This window comes from Palaemon carinicauda, chromosome 22 (genome assembly GCF_036898095.1).
Source record: "Palaemon carinicauda isolate YSFRI2023 chromosome 22, ASM3689809v2, whole genome shotgun sequence".
Lineage (NCBI taxonomy): Eukaryota > Metazoa > Arthropoda > Malacostraca > Decapoda > Palaemonidae > Palaemon > Palaemon carinicauda.
The window spans coordinates 99383668-99403821 of record NC_090746.1 but is presented as its reverse complement, the minus strand read 5'-3'; the positions used below and the strand labels follow the sequence as shown (position 1 = coordinate 99403821).

At 43.1% G+C, this 20154-nt stretch overlaps 1 long non-coding RNA gene across 1 annotated transcript; it reads left to right on the top strand.

The window, feature by feature from the left end:
- The first annotated feature begins 2906 nt into the window (after positions 1–2906).
- Positions 2907–18059, top strand: LOC137616199 (uncharacterized). Its single transcript, XR_011039334.1, has 3 exons — positions 2907–3515; positions 10635–10731; positions 16444–18059. It is a non-coding gene; the product is annotated as an uncharacterized lncRNA (long non-coding RNA).
- Positions 18060–20154: the final 2095 nt, after the last annotated feature.

Here is a 20154-nt window from a genome sequence, read left to right as displayed (position 1 = left end):
AGATTCGCAATCTAGCTTTTCGGGCTTTTCCGTCTGCCACCAGGATAGATCAAGCCTTGCTCAAAGTCCGCCTCATGCTGAGAAAAGACCGTTGCTCAGTGAGAAGTTGGATGAGCCTCCTAGGGACTCTGTCATCCCTGGAACAATTTATCTCTCTAGGGAGACTTCACCTTCGCCCTCTCCAGTTCCATCTAGACTCCCATTGGGACAAGAGCAAGACTTTGGAAGCTGTTTCAATCCCGATCTCCGAACCAGTAAAGACGTGCCTGAACTGGTGGGACAGCAACATAAGTCTTCGAGAGGGTCTGTCCCTGGCGGTCAAGAACCCAAACCACGTGTTATTATCAGACGCGTCGGATTTGGATTGGGGAGCGACTCTGGACGGTCTGGAATGTTCGGGTCTTTGGACGTCGGATCAGAGGAGCCTTCACATCAACTGCAAGGAGCTGTTGGCTGTTCACTTGGCCTTGACGAGTTTCGAGAGTCTTCTCCGAAACAAAGTGGTAGAAGTGAATGCGGACAACACCACAGCCTTGGCGTACATCTCCAAGCAAGGAGGCACTCACTCCCACACACTGTTCGTCATCGCAAGGGACCTCCTCATCTGGTCAAAAGATCGAGGCATCTCACTGTTGACAAGGTTCGTCCAGGGGAAATTGAACGTCTTGGCGGACTGTCTCAGTCGGAGAGGTCAGGTGATCCCCACAGAATGGACCCTCCACAAGGACGTGTGCAAGAGTCTTTGGATGACTTGGGGTCAGCCCACCATAGACCTCTTTGCGACCTCTTTGACCAAAAGGCTCCCGACCTATTGCTCTCCAGTCCCAGATCCAGAGGCGGCCCACATAGATGCCTTTCTGCTGGACTGGTCTCACCTGGACGCTTACGCATTCCCGCCGTTCAAGATCATCAACAGGGTTCTGCAGAAGTTCGCCTCTCACGAAGGGACAAGGTTGACGTTGGTTGCTCCCCTCTGGCCCGCGAGAGAGTGGTTCACAGAGGTACTTCAATGGCTGGTAGACGTTCCAAGGAGTCTACCTTTAAGGATGGATCTCTTACGGCAGCCCCACGTAAGGAGTCTTCATCAATGCCTCCCCGCGCTTCGTCTGACTGCCTTCAGACTATCGAAAGACTCTCAAGAGCTCGAGGATTTTCGAAGGAGGCAGCCAGAGCGATCGCGAGGGCTAGGAGATCATCTACTATCAAGGTCTACCAGTCGAAGTGGGAGGTCTTTAGAGACTGGTGCAAGTCATCCTCTATTTCCTCTTCCAGTACCTCTGTAGCCCAAATTGCAGACTTTCTCCTGCATCTGAGAAATGTTCGCTCCCTCTCTGCTCCCACTATTAAGGGCTACAGGAGCATGTTGGCTTCTGTGTTCAGACATAGAGGCTTGGATCTGTCAAATAATAAAGATCTCCAAGATCTCCTTAAGTCCTTCGAGACCTCTAAGGAGCGTCGTATGTCAACTCTTGCTTGGAACTTAGACGTGGTCCTAAGGTTCCTAATGTCCGACAGGTTTGAGCCATTGCATTCAGCCTCCCTGTAGGATCTCACCCTAAAGACGCTTTTTTTGGTGTGCTTGGCTTCGGCTAAAAGGGTCAGTGAGATCCATGCCTTTAGTAAAAACATCGGCTTCTCTACAGATAAAGCCACATGTTCGCTTCAACTTGGTTTTTTGGCCAAGAATGAACTGCCTTCTCGTCCTTGGCCTAAATCTTTTGATATACCTTGCCTGTCAGAAATCGTAGGCAACGAGGTTGAAAGAGTACTGTGCCAAGTTAGAGCTCTTAAGTTTTATTTAGCTCGTACTAGACCTTTACGAGGTGGGTCTGAGGCCTTATGGTGCTCAGTTAAGAAGCCCTCATTGCCCATGTCTAAAAATGCTTTATCGTACTTTATTAGATTTTTAATCCGGGAGGCACATTCTCATTTAAGTGAGAAAGATCGTTGTTTACTTAAGGTCAAGACGCACGAAGTGAGAGCGATAGCAACTTCGGTGGCTTTTAAGCAAAACAGGTCTCTGCGAAGTATTATGGACGCGACCTTTTGGAGGAGCAAGTCGATGTTCGCTTCATTTTACTTAAAAGACGTCCAGACTCTTTATGAGGACTGCTACACCCTGGGTCCATTCGTTGCAGCGAGTGCAGTAGTGGGTGAGGGTTCTACCACTACATTCCCTTAATCCCAATATCCTTTTAATCTTCTCTTGAAATGTTTTTAATCTGGTCTTGGGTTGTACGGAAGACTGGGAAGTCTTTCGCATCCTTTTTGATTTGGCGGGTGGTCAAATGTCGTTTTTTGAGAGCGCCCAGATTAAGGGTATTGATGAGGTCCTGTTGTATGGGTGGTCGCCCTGGATATAACAGCTCCTGGGAGTCTTTCAGCATCCTGAGAGGATGGCTGGGCTTCGTGAGGAAAGCGGACTAATAAGGCAGAGTAATCGTCAGAGTCAGCTTCCTTACCAGGTACCTATATTTAAGTGGGTTTTTTTATGATATAATTGTCAAAAACTCATGAGTATATACGCCTTTATTGCATTAATACTGGTCTCTACCCACCACCATGGGTGTGAATCAGCTATTATATATTCACCGGCTAAGTTTAATATTTAAAAATGATATTCTGATTATAAAATAAATTTTTGAATATACTTACCCGGTGAATATATAAATTAAAGGCCCTCCCTTCCTCCCCGATAGAGACCCAGCGGACTGAGAAGAACTGGAGAACTTGACAAGTATATGCGGTATCTGGCCGATAGTCGGCGCTGGTGGTCACACCCGCAACCTTCACGGCGATCGCTCGCGAGTTTTTGGTATCTGTCGAGCCGTCCGAGACGTCAGCTATTATATATTCACCGGGTAAGTATATTCAAAAATTTATTTTATAATCAAAATATAATTTTTTTGAAAAATTATCTTTGACCGCAAACTTGCAAAGCAACGCAATTGAAAAGTATCGCAATATCTTTGTCCAATGACCCTTTCTTCCCTTTTTAGTTATCCAATTGACTTTTAACTATTTCAAACTAATATTTTCTTTAAAAAATACTGTATTTCATTTTTTCCGTAAACTAATTTTGCAAAATTAAAGATTAAATTTTAATGTCATTGGAAATTATATAATTTACTTTACTTAAGGTATCTGCAATTAATCCTGACTTCATTCTACTTTAAAGAATAAAAGTTTCCATATAACATCATAAATTCCAATAATTATAACTTAAGTACGATGCAGTTTTGTGGAAAAAAAGAAATAATCTATTTCTAGTATTTAAATCGCTGTTACTTATCAATTTGGGTTATATCGAATCAACTTTGTATCAAAATGACTTTGAAGAGGGTTTGCTGTACTTGAACAGCAGACGATTTACAACATGAACAGCAAACGATCTACAACATGAACAGCAAACGATCTACAACATGAACAGCAAACCAATCTTGTCTATACCAAATTATAGATACGGAGGATTTCAAGTTTTAGGAGCAGATACACTTGATGGAATGGATATTGTGGTAAGTTTATGATTTTTAAACATTAAATCTGTGTAGTTTAACTATGAAACAAGATCCCTCCAGACATCCAAAAGACAGATGATATTTTGCAATGACTTTCTTGTTTTCTAAGTTCTTCGTTAATGTGTACAGTATTTGACAATTAACATGGGATACGATGTTATACTCTTGAGTACAGTACCTAAGAGTGTATACGAAAAACAAATCTAGTAGGTTCTGTTGTGCATAGGGTTTCCCTGTGTGATAGGATCAGGGAAACAGCCTTTAAAGTAAAATGAAAAGATAATTTTCGTATGATTAATACAATGTTTTAAATATTTAACTTAGCCGGTGAATATATAATAACTGCAACTCTGTTGCTTGACAGACAAAAAACAGTAAATACTTGCCAGCGATCGCTATACAGGTTGCGGGTGTGCCCACCAGCGCCAACTGTCGGCCAGATACCATACTCGATGTAAACAAAGACTCAATTTCTTCTCTGTCGACGTGTCGACAAGACGTACTTTACTCGCTGTTGAAACCTGGAGTTTTTCCCATCATATTTGGTGAAGTACTTTAATTTGGTTTGAGCTTTCGCAGTACAGGTGTTTTTCTTCAAATAAATCCTTGAACTCTTTTTTTGTATCGGATTAATTGTTGATGACTTAAATCGTTTTTTGGAATTTTCCCTTGACCAATTCAAAATGGCTGACCTTTCACAAGTTCCCAAGTTCAGAAAATGCAATGCTAGGGACTGTCATAGGCGTCTTCCAAAGGCTTCTCTCGACCCTCACACTGTTTGTTCCAATTGTCAGGGTAAAACCTGTCAATTGGAAGATCGGTGTGAGGAATGCGTGGGCCTTTCGGAATTCGATTTTATCGAATTTGAGAAGTATACACGCAGACTAGAGAGAGATAGGGTAAGGAGAAGTTCTTCTAGGTCGGTAGATTTTTCCTCTCCTCATGCCCCTCAACCTAATCCTTCCCCTGTAGTGGTTGTTCCTAACCACCCTCCTAGCACTCAGGAACCATCGATGGCTGACATGATGCGTGCTATCCATGCCTTGGGGGAGAGAGTTGAGTCCCTTGCTAGTGACCGCAATCAACTCTTGGCGGACGTAAAGGAACTAAAGTGCCAAAGTGCCGCGGGAAGTGTTAAAGTGCCTAGTGTTTCTCAAAGTGTTGTGAACAGTGTTGCGCTTGAGGGTTCGTCTGTTCGTGCCTGTCGTCCTCCTAGTCCGGGACCTCTTGCAAGCTCCCAAGCCCAGGGGAGAAGCAATGTCGTACGACTCATGGGTTCGAGAGGCCTTGATCAGCGAACAGACGTTCCCTCTATGGTATCAGGCGTATCTCCCCAAGATCGCCCCTACCAACGTAAGACGAGAGAGCCCGTTTTTACCTCGTCGTCCGAAGGTGTTTCTCGTAAGAAACCTTGGACCAAGGTCTCACGACCTTTGAAGCGTAAGTCGGTCCCTTCAGGACAAGTCCAACGTCCCGGTTGTAGCCACTGGGTCAGTTCGGACTCGTTGCCGTCATCTGATGACTGCTCGCCGCCTAAGAGAGGCAAAGCGGTGCCGCCTCAGTCGCTCACCCCGTCTGTTGCCGCACCTGCTGCCGTAGACCCTAAATGGGTGTTGCTGCAGGACATGCAGTCCAAGCTTGCGTCCTTGATGGAGGACTTCAATGCGGAGAAGGTTGCTGCTGAACCTTCTGGCCAACAACCATCCAAGCGGTCTGTTGTGCGTCCTGTTGACGCTGAGGTAACTTTCTCGCGTCTACCAGTTGGGGTTGTACCTCCACCGATGCGACCCAGTGTGGGTTGCCAGCCGCACGTTGACGTTAGGCGACGCATGGAGGTGGTTGTTGACGTTCAGGACGTTCAGCAACCATCAGAGGTGACTTGTTTTGACGCGGTGCGTCAACCTCCGCAACCCGGTATGGTGTTGACTGCACAACCCAGACGGTCTAAACAGTCTCGGGTGGACGCTGTGCGTCCTCGCGCACCCATGGTTGTTGACAGTTCACAGACTGTGCAGCAGTTCCATGACGCTGCGTCCGGCTCAGTCACGCATGCACCAGTGCGACCGGACTCAGCGAGCCAAACGTTGCCCACTCCTTTGCCGTTTCCTCATCAGTTTTCGGATGAGGAACTATCAGATGAGGACGTTGCTGAACCACAAGAGGATTAACCTTCAGAACTTGACGAGCCTAAGGCAACTCAACCATCATTGGACTTTAGAAAAGTCATGGCTGTATTTAAGGAGTTGTTCCCTGACCACTTTGTTTCTGTGGCTCCTCGTTCGCCGCCGTCAGAGTTTGTATTAGGCGTGCCTGCTACCGCACCTGCCTTTACTAAACTCGTTCTCTCTCGCTCATCCAAGAGAGCTTTGCGGCTGTTGGGAGATTGGTTAGAGACTAAGAAGAGTTTAGGAAAGACAGCATTTGCCTTTCCCCCATCTAAACTCTCGTCTAGATCGAGCGTCTGGTATGCCACGGGAGAAGTTCTCGGCTTGGGAGTTCCTGCCTCTGCCCAGGGCGACTTCTCAAGTCTTGTAGACTCTCCCCGCCGCCTTGCCATGAGACGCTCGAAGATTTGTTGGTCACCATCGGACCTGGACCACCTTCTTAAAGGGATCTTTAGGGCTTTCGAAGTCTTTAACTTCCTAGACTGGTGCTTAGGAGCCCTGAGCAGGAAAATCTCTTCTGCAGATAAGGATGTTTCCTTGCTCATTATGTCCTGCATGGACAAGGCCGTCCGTGATGGGTCCAACGAGCTAGCCGCCTCATTCACGTCCGGAGTCCTGAAGAAGCGAGAGTCTCTCTGTTCTTTCCTGTCTGCTGGAGTGACGCCATGCCAAAGATCTGAGCTACTCTTTGCTCCCCTTTCCAAGTGCCTGTTTCCTGAAGTCTTGGTAAAGGAAATTGCCTTATCTTTAGTTCAGAAGGACACCCACGATCTAGTTGCGTCCTTGGCTCGTAAAGCTCCCCCTTTGCCTACATTGTCTGCTAGACCGAGGATAGACACTCCAGCGTCTCGCTTTATTCCGCCCTTTCGTGGCAGAGCCTCCAGCAGAGGAGGTGCTCGTGCCGAAGGGAAGCGAGGGAAGAGGAAAGGATCCAAGTCCTCTAAGGGCAGAGTCTGACTGCCCGCAACTTCAGACAGCAGTAGGAGCCAGACTCAAGAACTTCTGGCAAGCCTGGGAGAAGAGAGGCGCAGATCAACAATCTGTGAAGTTACTCAGAGAGGGGTACAAAATCCCTTTTGTACGCAAACCCCCTCTAGCGACGTCCCCCATCGATCTCTCTCCCAGGTACAGAGAGGAAGAAAAGAGACAAGCCCTGAAACTGGAAGTGTCTCTTTTGCTAGAGAAGGGAGCGGTGGTCAAAGTCTCGGACCTTCAATCACCGGGGTTTTACAACCGTCTCTTCCTAGTATCAAAGAAGACAGGAGGTTGGAGACCGGTGCTAGACGTCAGTGCTCTGAATGTCTTTGTCACAAAGACGAAGTTTTCCATGGAGACCACAAAGTCAGTCTTAGCAGCGGTCAGAAAGGAAGACTGGATGGTCTCTCTAGACCTAAGGGACGCCTACTTCCACATCCCCATTCACTCAGACTCCCAACCTTTTCTGAGATTCGTCTTAGAAGATGTGGTTTACCAGTTTCGGGCCCTGTGCTTTGGCCTAAGCACAGCTCCTCTCGTATTTACGAGGCTGATGAGGAATGTGGCCAAATTCCTCCACTTATCGGACATCCGAGCCTTCCTTTATTTGGACGACTGGCTTCTCAGAGCCTCTTCCAGTCGTCGCTGTCTGAAGGATCTCAAGTGGACTCTAGATCTGACCAAGGAATTGGGACTCCTAGTCAATTTGGAAAAGTCGCAGCTGGTCCCATCCCAAACTATTCTGTATTTAGGGATGGAGATTCACAGTCAAGCTTTTCGGGCTTTTCCGTCGGCCCCCAGAATAGATCAAGCCCTGCTATCCATCCAGAAGATGCTGAAGAAAGAACGCTGCTCAGTCAGGCTTTGGATGAGTCTGGTAGGGACGCTGTCATCCCTGGAGCAATTTTTATCACTAGGAAGACTACACCTCCGTCCTCTTCAATTCCATCTGGCTTTTCACTGGAAAAAGGACAAGACACTAGAGGCGGTCTCGATCCCGATTTCCGGAAAGATAAAGTCTTGTCTGACTTGGTGGAAGGACAATATCACCTAAGAGAGGGTCTTCCCCTGGCTGTTCAGATACCCAACCACGTTCTCTTCTCGGACGCATCGGACTTGGGCTGGGGCGCGACGCTGGACGGTCGGGAATGCTCAGGTCTGTGGAACTCGAGTCAGAGGAGCATGCATATCAACTGCAAGGAGCTGTTGGCAGTTCATCTGGCCTTGAAAAGCTTCGAGTATCTCCTTCGAGGCAAAGTGGTGGAAGTAAACTCGGACAACACCACGGCCTTGGCATACATCTCCAAACAAGGAGGTACCCACTCACTGACGTTGTACGAGATCGCAAGGGACCTGCTCATCTGGTCAAAAGGTCGAGACATCTCCCTAGTGACGAGGTTCATCCAGGGCGACTTGAACGTCATAGCAGCTTGTCTCAGTCGGAAAGGGCAAGTAATTCCAACCGAATGGACCCTCCACAAGGATGTGTGCAAGAGACTTTGGGCCAATTGGGGTCAACCAACCATAGATCTCTTTGCAACCTCGCTGACCAAGAGGCTTCCAATCTATTGCTCTCCAGTCCCGGACCCAGCAGCAATACATATAGATGCCTTTCTCCTAGATTGGTCACATCTGGATCTCTACGCATTCCCACCGTTCAAGATTGTCAACAAGGTACTGCAGAAGTTCGCCTCTCACGAAGGGACAAGGTTGACGTTAGTTGCTCCCCTCTGGCCCGCGAGAGAATGGTTCACCGAGGTACTTCGATGGTTAGTAGACGTTCCCAGAAGTCTTCCTCTAAGAGTAGACCTTCTACGTCAGCCACACGTAAAGAAGGTACACCAAAGCCTCCACGCTCTTCGTCTGACTGCCTTCAGACTATCGAAAGACTCTCGAGAGCTAGAGGCTTTTCGAAGGAGGCAGCCAGTGCGATTGCTAGAGCAAGGAGAGCGTCTACCATTAGAGTCTACCAATCGAAGTGGGAAGTCTTCCGAGACTGGTGCAAGTCAGTTTCTGTATCCTCGACCAGTACCTCTGTAGCCCAAATAGCTGATATTCTCTTATACCTGAGAAAAGGTCGATCCCTTTCAGCTCCCACTATCAAGGGCTACAGAAGCATGTTGGCATCGGTCTTCCGGCATAGAGGCTTAGATCTTTCCAACAATAAAGATCTGCAAGACCTCCTTAAGTCTTTTGAGACCACTAAGGAGCGTCGTTTGGCTACTCCTGGGTGGAATTTAGACGTGGTACTAAGATTCCTCATGTCAGACAGGTTTGAGCCTTCACAGTCAGCCTCCCTGAAAGATCTCACTCTTAAGACACTTTTCCTGGTATGCTTAGCCTCGGCTAAAAGAGTCAGTGAGATTCATGCCTTCAGCAAGAACATCGGATTTTCGTCGGAAAAAGCTACTTGTTCGCTGCAACTTGGTTTTCTAGCCAAAAATGAGCTACCTTCTCGGCCTTGGCCTAAATCTTTCGATATTCCCAGCTTATCGGAGATCGTAGGCAATGAACTAGAAAGAGTCTTATGCCCTGTTAAAGCTCTTAAGTTCTATTTAGATCGTACTAAACCTTTACGAGGCCAATCTGAAGCTTTATGGTGTTCAGTTAAGAAACCATCCTTGCCTATGTCAAAGAATGCTTTGTCATACTTTATCAGATTGTTAATACGAGAAGCTCATTCACATCTGAGTGAGGAAGACCGATCTTTGCTTAAGGTTAAGACGCACGAAGTTAGAGCTGTAGCAACTTCCGTGGCCTTTAAGCAAAATAGATCTCTGCAAAGTATAATGGACGCAACCTATTGGAGAAGCAAGTCAGTGTTCGCGTCATTTTACTTGAAAGATGTCCAGTCTCTTTACGAGAACTGCTACACACTGGGACCATTCGTAGCAGCGAGTGCAGTAGTGGGTGAGGGCTCAACCACTACAATTCCCTAATTCCATATCCTTTTAATCTGTCTCTTGAAATGTTTTTAATGTTGTTTTTTATGGGTTGTCCGGAAGGCTAAGAAGCCTTTCGCATCCTGGTTGATTTGGCGGGTGGTCAAAGTCATTTCTTGAGAGCGCCCAGATTAGGGGTTTGATGAGGTCCTGTTGTATGGGTTGCAGCCCTTGATACTTCAGCTCCTAGGGGTCTGTCAGCATCCTAAGAGGATCGGGAGACTCCGTAAGGAAGACGTACTTACAAGGCAGAGTAATCGTCTAAGTCGACTTCCTTACCAGGTACCTATTTATTTTGTTTTTGTTATATTGATAACTTCCAAAATGAAATAAAAACTCTTAGCTTGTACGATGTAAACATATTTAACTGGTCTCTACCCACCTCCCTGGGTGTGAATCAGCTATTATATATTCACCGGCTAAGTTAAATATTTAAAAATGATATTTTAATTATAAAATAAATTTTTGAATATACTTACCCGGTGAATATATAAATTAAACGACCCTCCCTTCCTCCCCAATAGAGACGCAGTGGGATGAGAAGAAATTGAGTCTTTGTTTACATCGAGTATGGTATCTGGCCGACAGTTGGCGCTGGTGGGCATACCCGCAACCTGTATAGCGATCGCTGGCGAGTTTTTAGTGTTTTTTGTCTGTCGAGCAACAGAGTTGCAGTTATTATATATTCACCGGGTAAGTATATTCAAAAATTTATTTTATAATTAAAATATAATTTTTATACATAGCTTGTATATACATGTAAAAACCTCAAGATAGTAGTACTGTATGTGTAAATAGACTTATGCAGTATTTAACACTTAACTGCTTTTTACATGAAATGTAAGAGAATTATTTTAAGATATCATTCCAAGAATTTTTGAATTACAAAAATGCCATGTTGATTTTGAGAGACTGCTAACATTACTGATTTGTGAAAAATTTTTAAATGAAAATGAAATAGATTGAAGTACTGTACTTAAGAAATAAGTGGAAAAGGGTTTCCAGTTTTTGGAAATGATTGTTAAAATTTGCAGGTGTGTGGGCTGGCTTTGGCATCCACAGTAAACAGCAAGTTCTTGGGAACAAGTCAAGATCTTTACTGTTAATGGACCCACCATGATTAATGTTAAGGTAAGTCAGGGATCTTTGAATACCCTTATTTCATTTGTTAGGTTTGATCATTATTATTAGTTAAGCTACAACCCTAGTTGGAAAAGCAGGATGCTAGGAGCCCAAGGGCTCCAACAGGGAAAATATCCTAGTGAGGAAAGGAAATAAGGAAACAATTGTGTGCTTGAGTGTACCCTCAAGGAAGAGAAGTCTACCCTAAGACAGTGGAAGACCATGGTACAGAGGCTGTGGCACTAACCAAGACTAGAGAACAGTGGTTTGATTTTGGAGTGTACTTCTCCAAGGAGAGTTGCTTACCATAGCTAGTCTCTCTCTTCTACCCTTATCAAATCGAAAGTAGCCACTGAATAATTGCAGTGATTTAGTTAACCCCTTCAGTGAAGAAGAAATTTTTGGCTATCTTTGTGGTTTCTGGTGTATGGGGAAAGAGCTGGTGGAAAGAATAGGCCAGACCATTATGTATGTTTAGTCTACAACACTTTTGGAGACATTTTCTTGCGGTTTTTACCCATTTTTATTTGACTAAGGGTTCATAGATATACTGTCTAGTAAAATGCAGCAATTAGTTATATCAGAAAGATTTTATTTTAATCTAAAATTACCTAAATGAGGACTCATTCCTATGCTGATACAAACTTCTGCATCATTTATAGGGAGTTACTACTAATCATGTTTTCTACGACCGGCCTATCATAATTTGGTTGATTGGGTCATGCTTCATGCTGGGTAAATGCAGCGCATGCACAAGGAGGAAGAGGAAGGTTGCTCACAGCGTCTCCTCACAACACTGCTGGTTGGAAAGTGAAGAGGTTTTCCCACTTCCACTGTATGATTGAGCCTTTTGCATAATTCTTGTTTATCCTTTTAGTGTTTAGCTCTCTTGACTTCTGTTTTCTCTTAATTCAAGGTCATTTGAGTGACTGTTCGTTAACTGTGAGTTACGAGTGAGTACTTGTGTCCCAGTAAAACTATGTATTTTTTTCCCAGGACGGGATAGTAACTATTGTGGCGTCCTTATAAGCCGGGCGGGCATAGAAACACACACTCTCTCTTGCCTAGACTAGAGATGTTCAAGAGAATCTCCATGTAGATACTTTAGGGAGTGAACTTGCTCCCAATGGGGGAGATTTTTTTCTCTTCCTGGGAAACTTAACGAGATTTCTTTGCCGAGTCTCCCCCCAACAAGAGTTAGAAAATCTTATTCTTTGCAGCGGGAACCCCCCCTTCAGTTAGTTCATATTTTTCAGATTATGAGGATAAGATGTTCACCTTTAGAAGTGTTTCCAATCAGAACAGTGAAAGCATCTCGTTCTTGGAGAGGGACCTTAGAGTTATCCCTGTCACTTCCCCCCTTACCGGAGCAACCGTATTAGAAGTTCATGATTACCAGTCTCCATCCCATATTGAGGAGAAAGGCCTGCCTTGTATGTTTAGAGGTCCTGAGCAGAAAACAACTATAAAGAGTGGCCAAAATGAATCACTGGGAGGGTGGTCAGACTGCCTCGGCTGCATCCCCCCCCCCCTAAGAGTTAACAATGTCTTCATTGCTCAAAGCAGGGCTCTCCTTCCAAACCTAATAATGCTGGGAAGTAGAGTGTAACTATTACTGCCTTACTAAGAATTTCTTTGAAGAATACAGTTAGGCTGAACATTGAGATTGACAAATCCGAACGCGCTGCTGTATTTTAACAGGATGTCGTCACTGTGAGCGTTGTCTCAGCGTGTGAAGAAAATTTTTCATGTGTATGACAAGCTTACAACTCAAATTCTTCATGCTCAAGGCAGGCTTATATTCATCCCATGGTATTCCTCACAAGGGCAGATCATATGCTAGTTTGTGTGAGAACTTTTCCCTGCAACACTTCAAGGTTGAGACATCCTCCCTAAGAAGTCCAGGTGGTGGGCAAAGTTATCGCCCCAGGGACATTATTAATGAACATACAGTAGAATGATGTCTGCTTAGGCGATTCCCCTTCACGTATCTTGAAAGGTGTAGATACGAAAGAAACCTTATACCTTTAGCCTGCAATGTAAGACCACGGAGGTAGGAGCAGTAGGGGATTCAGCGTTATGAAGCTTCATCTGTGGTGGATAACGGGGGAGGGTGGGCTGTGGCACCCCTAGCAGTACCAGCCGAACTCGGTTGAGTCCCTTGTCAGGCTGGGAGGAACGTAGAGAGGAGAGCTCCCCTTTTCTGTTTCATTTGTTTGATGTCGGTTACCCCTCAAAATTGGGGAAAGTGCCTTGGTATATGTATGTAACTCCAGTATGCCTTAAGAGTCAACCTGACTAAGGCGTAGATGAAGCAGAGGCTTTTCAGTCGTGAAGTTGTTTGCTTGTAATGTTCCAAATCTGGGAAAAGTACAACATTTGACTGATGTTGAACGGATAAGAAGTTTCCCCACACCTACCTTCGCTGCCTCATCTCGCCTAAATGTGCCTACGGCTGGAGAAAGGAAGGACGTTCAAGACACATTCTGCTGTGAGCGCTAGGGCTGACCCAACAGAAGTCAACCCTCTTGGAACCTCTGTTGTTTTCAGAGGTGCCTCAGTATACAAGGTCTAACAGGTCTCTCAATCAAGGAAGGTCGTGGAGTTGTATGCTATCGTCCGAGAATCTCCCCCTTGAGGCTCTAAGGATTCCTGGCACAGACAAACACCAGCACCCTCACTTGAAGCATCAACAAACTACTCCATTTAGTGGAGTAGTCAGGGTACGACAACATAATGTGCTCTTTGATCAGTTCCTTGAAGTGTGCAAAGGCACAGTCCATTTCTGCAATCCATTTAAGGGTAATGGTTCCTTGCAATTTTTGTCCACCAGTCTTTGCAGATACTGGTTTGGCTGTCTGTGAGCACGTTTGGATAAACTTCCAACAGAAATCCCCTAAGCTCATGCGCAGAGGTAGGTTTATGGAAGTCTTCCACTTTCTGGATGTATTCTGGTACCTTACACATACCAGAATGTCCAACCAGATGACCAAGATACTTAACCTCGGCTTGAACCCAAGAAGACTTCCCAAGTTTTATCTTGAGCCCATGCTTCTGAAGAGCAGCCAAAACTCGTTCCACCAGTTTCAGGTGTTCCTCGAAAGAAGCCACAAGGATCAAGATTTCATCGATGTAGACAATCCCCTTAACTTTTGGGAACTCTTGTGAATACTCTGATTAAGGTTCTAAGGTCCCTAAAAGTGGCACCATACAAACCTCTTTGTCGAACCTCAGATCGAGACCTCTCCTTAGAAATGGTCTTCCTTTTGGCTTTAGCCCCATCTAAGTGTTTCACACTCCAAGGGGGGGAAAGTTCTGCCTTTCTTTTTTGTCCCAGAGTTTGTGGAAAACCAAGAATCCATACATTGTTGTTGACATTTGATTCCTTCTCCATCACAGCTATGAGAGGTAAGTGATAATCCGGACATTCTTACTTTTTCTTGTACGGTCAGTTAAACATTACCTTAAGAGAACTGCTCTTTTTTTTTACCCAATGCCCTTAACTTATTTTTGAGTACAGGTTGCAACAAAAGAGGGTAATAAAGAACACACACTCCTTTTGGTTGCGAGAAGTCATACTTAAAGCTTATAAATCTTTTGGAAAAGTGTTGAATGGGGCCCCTGCCTTTATTGCACATTACCTTGAGGACTGCACCTACAGTTCGCTGGACACTTTGTATGGGTCCAGTAATTGTTGCTCAATAGGTATTTTAGAAATACCCTTACAGGACAACTAACCATTTGTCATATTGTTGGTTATGTTCAGCATAAGTGAATGAGTTCTTCTCTTCCTTGCTCCTTCTGGACATCTCCCACTCGGGAATATCTACATTATAGAAACACTTACGCCGGGAGTTTTTTTGTCATGTGACATTTACTTAATTTTGAATATATTAAAATGAAATTATCATCTGCCTATGGTCGTGTAATCCTTCTGAGGCTAGTAACACTGTCACTTGCTTGAGGCTGACTTCTTGACCTCTCCTCATTTGATCTGGTCATAGAATGTCATCTTTTATTTTGTGTGGGTGAAGGGTTAGACAGACATTTGCCTGCTGTAGGACACTTCCTCCCACTTTAAAGAAGCCTCCCTGTCATGGGTAAATACAATAATTCACTCCACTGTCGTCAGCATTTTTGAAACAGCTTCAACGAAGAGCACCTGCATCTACAAGGGAACTGTCTTGTTTTGACCAAGATGTCATCGCCTTAATCAGTGGAGTCGGCATATTTTGAGAAACCCATCCTTGAGGGATATCCTTGTTTATAGAAAATGTCATCACAGGTGGACATGTGCTGCGCTTTTGTTATGACAACACAGGGTCCAGATTGCATCAGAAATTTGTTCTAGAAGTTTCCAGGAAGAGGGTTTGTTTTTACGTTGGAACAAGCTACTAATTTTAAAAGATAACGAGTTATTTTAAATGTACCGCCTCACCCCTTAAGCCTTGATCATGAGATAAGGGAGGCTGTTTTGCTGACTCAGCTGCTGCTCGTCAGCATGAATGGGATAGCTCGTAACCATACAATGTTACCAGAATCCCACAACTTCTTTAATTCTGTTCGTAAGTAAATGACGTAGAATTAAACATAAATGACTCGGGTTTGTGTAGCAAGGAGAAAGACAATTATCTTCAAAATTTGAATTTTTTCTTGACTTGGTAAATAATCAATGAAGTATCTTTAGGATTTTAGTAATGCAGACTAATACAGTTATGTTTAATTTACTGATGTAGTAAACATAATTTGTTAATGATCTTAATATGATCAGCCAAGATTTCATATCTTTAGTTTTGATAATTTGATCTTCAATATTTTGGTTATCTCCAGACTCCCTCAATGAAAAGCATCAATGGCAAAATGTCCATTAGTTTAGGTATAAATATTCTATATGGTACTGTATTACTTTACAAATTTCTGGTGGTTCTTGCAAATGTTTACTGAAAGTTCTCGCAATGATCTCTTTCTTTTATAAACTAAAGTCTATTTCAGGAAGTTGGTTTGAACAGCAGGTATTTAGAGAAAGAATCGGTAGTATCTAAGAACATGTAGCAAATTTTTGTGCGTGACAGTATGATTGAAAATATATTATTATTATTATTAGCTAAGTTACAACCCTATCTGGAAAAGCATGATGCTGTAATTATGCCCTAGGGCTCCATCAGGGAAAAATAGCCTTGTGAGGAAAGGAAATAAACGATATGAGAAATAATTAATAATTAAAATATTTTAAAAACAGTAACATCATCAAAACAGATATTTCACATAAAAATTATAAAAAGGACTTACGTAGCCTATTCAACAGGATAACATTTGCTGTAAGTTTGAACTTTTTAAGTTCTACCAATTTAACTACGGTACCTTGTTAGGAAGATCATTTCTAAAGCATGTTTGACAACACATTTAAAGTCCGGCAAAAATATACAGAATTTACTGCTCAGAACCACCCCTCACAAAGTATATTTAATGCTGTTTTTACAGTATTAATAACTTGGAATAGCATTAATATACATTTTTTTTTGCACAAAGCCTTTATTGCCAAAAAGAGCTGTCCGAACATTTTTACCAACTTCATTCAGGAATGTATGTTTTTATATTTTACTGTGGAATATCAATAGGAATGAAGCTGATCTATCATGATCAGTGTTTTTTTTTAACTGATGATTTATGATGTATCCTCTCGTATCCTCTCATACTGAAACATAGATCTTTCTTTTACAGGTTTATTAATGTAGCAACGGGCATAAACATCTGCCGATGAGAACATTCTGAAATAGCCGATGAAAACACTTGGGTGTCTGTGAAGGAGAACATTCGGACATCTGCAAATGAGAACATTTGGGCTTCTGTGAATAAGAACATTTGGGCTTCTGTGAATAAGAACATTTGGGCATTCGCCAATGAGAACATTCTGGTTGGTTTCTGCCAATAAAAACATTTTGGCATTGCCAATGAGAACATTTGGGCATCCGCGAATGAAAACATTTGGGCATCCGCCAATAAGAACATTTAGGCATCCGCCAATGAGAACATTTGGGTATCCGCCAATGAGAACATTTGGGCATCCGCCAATGAGAACATTTGGGCATCCGCCAATGAGAACATTTTGACATTGCCAATGAGAACACTTGGGTATCTGGGAACGAGAACATTCGGACATCTGGAAATGAGAACATTTTGGCATTGCCATTGAGAACATTCGGGTGTCTGTGAAAGAGAACATTCGGACATCTGACAATAACATTCTCAAGGTGCATGAAACAGGTCTCAAAAGCAAACTCAGATAAAAGCGGAAAATCCCTTTGTTAATCAAAGACCGATTGGATAGAGATATGATTTCCAACCCACAGAAGCTATAGTTTCCATAATGAATCTTTTGTAGTAAATATTATAAATTAGACATAGACTAACATGGAGGGGAGCTTCCATGATCACGATGATGGAAACGCCACAACTCCTATGAAAGGAAATACTGTACGACTTCAGTCAAGTTCAAATTAAGAAGAAAATTAATACAATTGATCATATAGACAACTGTACGTGGCATTAGGGTCTTCTGGTTATGAAGTCAGTGAGGATCAAAATTATGTAAAAACAGGGTCAAGCTGGGAACTATCTGGAGTAATTTCCATTAAAACTAAGAAAATTTTTTTTTGTAGAGTGTTTTGTTGTAACGTAGAAGTAAAAAGGTGCTTTAGTTTGTTTGGCTGTGTATTGAAGTTTTCTAGTTTAAGCAAATGTCTATTGACATAATCCAGCTAAAAGTGACTGGCAAACAGCACCTGGTTGATTAGTCATGTGAGGTCTCTGTGATGCCAGATGAGGCCCTACTGTAGAGCCAAACGAGGACATAGTAGGCCTAGATGAGGGCCAATTTCAGGGCCTGGTGATAGCCATTTGCAAGGACAATAAAGGGCAAGATGAGCGCTAAAAGTAATGCCAGATCGAGGCCAATCTTATGACTAGACGAGAGCTGATATTAAGGCCAGAAGAGGGGCGTGTGGGCAATGGGAGAGCTTTGACAGCAGACCTGGAATGTGATTTGGCCTTGAAGACCAAAATGAAAATAACTTCATCCGTAAGGTATGTACTAAGATGAGTCAAGTTGAATGTCCCCTGAAATGACCTGGACTTGGAGTGCTATTTTTGTTGTTCTTTTTGAGAGGTAGACACTCGGTGCTACCAGCTAATTCCCTATCAGCTTTTTACTGGAATGGAATTCACACTACACATCTTAGGAAGCTGGTGTGAGCGGTAGAGATTCAAACGAGGAATACCACTTGGTACTGAACTGTGTTGGTATTATCACATAAAGTCATTAGATAACCAGTTTTAGTCACCATAAGAAACAAGATCATTGGTATGTGTAGATGGCATTTTATTCCAATTAATCACAAAGGAATTGATAATTAATTACTGTGGAACAAGGAAACTGTCAAAATATTTCCATTTAGAGCAAAGTCAATGAGACAATTAAGAATAAGTGGGAACAGAAGGACTGAAAATAATGGAGGGATATAGGTATCTGGTATAGTAAAATAAAAGGAATGAAGTGGAGTTCTATCAATTTATCAAGGCACTTCCCCCAATTTTGTGGGTAGCCGACATCAAACAAAGAAACAAAAGGGGACCTTTCCTCTCTCTTCTGCCAGCCTGACGAGGGATTCAGACAAGTTTGGCTGTTACTGCTAGGGTGCCACAGCCTACTCTCCCCCGCTATCCACCACAAATGTTCCATATGCTGAATCCCCTACTGCTGCTACCTCAGCGGTCACCAAGGTGACCGGAGGAAGAAGCAGGAGAGTTAAGTATATTAAAAAGAATGTTCCACCTCTCAGAAGGCACTCATTACTAGTCAGTTGGTAGAGATAATCTTTGCAATTGATTTTAAAGCTGAAGTTAAGCTAATTTCATACCTCTATTACATAGAATATGGAGCCAGTCTGGGTGATAAGACAAAGGGAAAAGGGGAAAATGCAGACAAAAGCTGGTCATAAGACACTTTAAACTGAATAGTAGTTTAAAAGACCACCAAAATATGTTGCTTACCTTGGAAAAATGTAACTGCTTTACAAGAGAGAGTAGTAAAAGCTGGTGTAATTATAAGCTTAGAAGCTTTAGCACTATCAGTGTAGCAATAGTGTCCTTGAATATCTTTGAAATGAGCAATTAGTGACCAAGGTTAAATGAAAAAAGGACTAATGAATGAATAACTCTGGACACGAGTAGAAAAGGACATTGAGAAATAACTAATGTTCATAAAGTCATAGGAAAGTAGAAAAGCAGCTTTGGTAACATAGGAGCTCTGCTAAAGGATTAACGGAACATCTCTGGATACAAGAAAATCTGGACCAAGTTATGCACTCGACTTGTTGCAAGTCCAATTTCAGAAGGATGTCCTAGAGGGCGCGCGTGGTAGGTGTCGTTGGGGAGTTCAACCATGTTCTCTAGGGCCTGTCGCGGCCCTCCTCATTGATGAAGGGATTATCTAAATGGAAGACAACCTGTGAATAGTGGTTTTTCACACGCCTTTGTTTAATACACGACACCTACAAGGTGTTCGCGCGAGGGTTGTAACCTCTGCATTCCATGCTTTTATCTTTCTCTAGTATATTTGGAAGATTTATATTAGGAAAGGTATAAGGAAGGACCTTTTTCACCGGGCGTCACAGGCCTCTTCCCAGAAATAGATTTTTCCTTCGTCAAAATCCCTTCAGTATACACAATAAGCAATTAAGATCTGATCTCACGCTAATCTGGCAATCAATATGTGGAACTAGGAGTGTATGTTGTCTTGTATATCATATGGAAAATACATCACAAGGCCTCAGATGACCTCTCTGTCATCTGGATCTCCAACTTCTTGCCAATAGAGAATAAAGCTGAACATGCACTAATTTTATACCTCTGATACAGAATATAGAATAAGGAGCCAATCTGGGTGATAACATAAAAATGAGGGCTATCTGTGGACAGAAAAGAATCCAAGACAAGAGCTGGCCATAAGATTGTGAAACTGAATAGTTTAAAACACTACCACAACAGATTGCTAAACCTGGCAAGAATGTTGCTATGTTGTACAACAGAGTAGTAAAAGCTGCTGTAACTATAAGCCCAAAAGATTTTGCGCTATCAGTATTGTGATAGTGTCCTTGGACATCATCTCTGGAATGAGCAATGAGCAATCAAGAACAAAGGAAAAAAGAACTATTAATGAAGAAATAACTTCGAGACGAGTAGAAAGGGAGATTGGAGAGATAACGAAGGTTCATCAAGTCAGGAAAGAAGAAAACAGCAGCTATGGTGAAATTGGAACTCGACAAGTCTGTGCAAAAGGATCAATGGAACATCTCTGACAACAAGAAAATCTGGACCAAGTTAGTCACAGCAGGAAAAATGGACGAAAAGATGAAAGAAGATCAATTGTAAGGA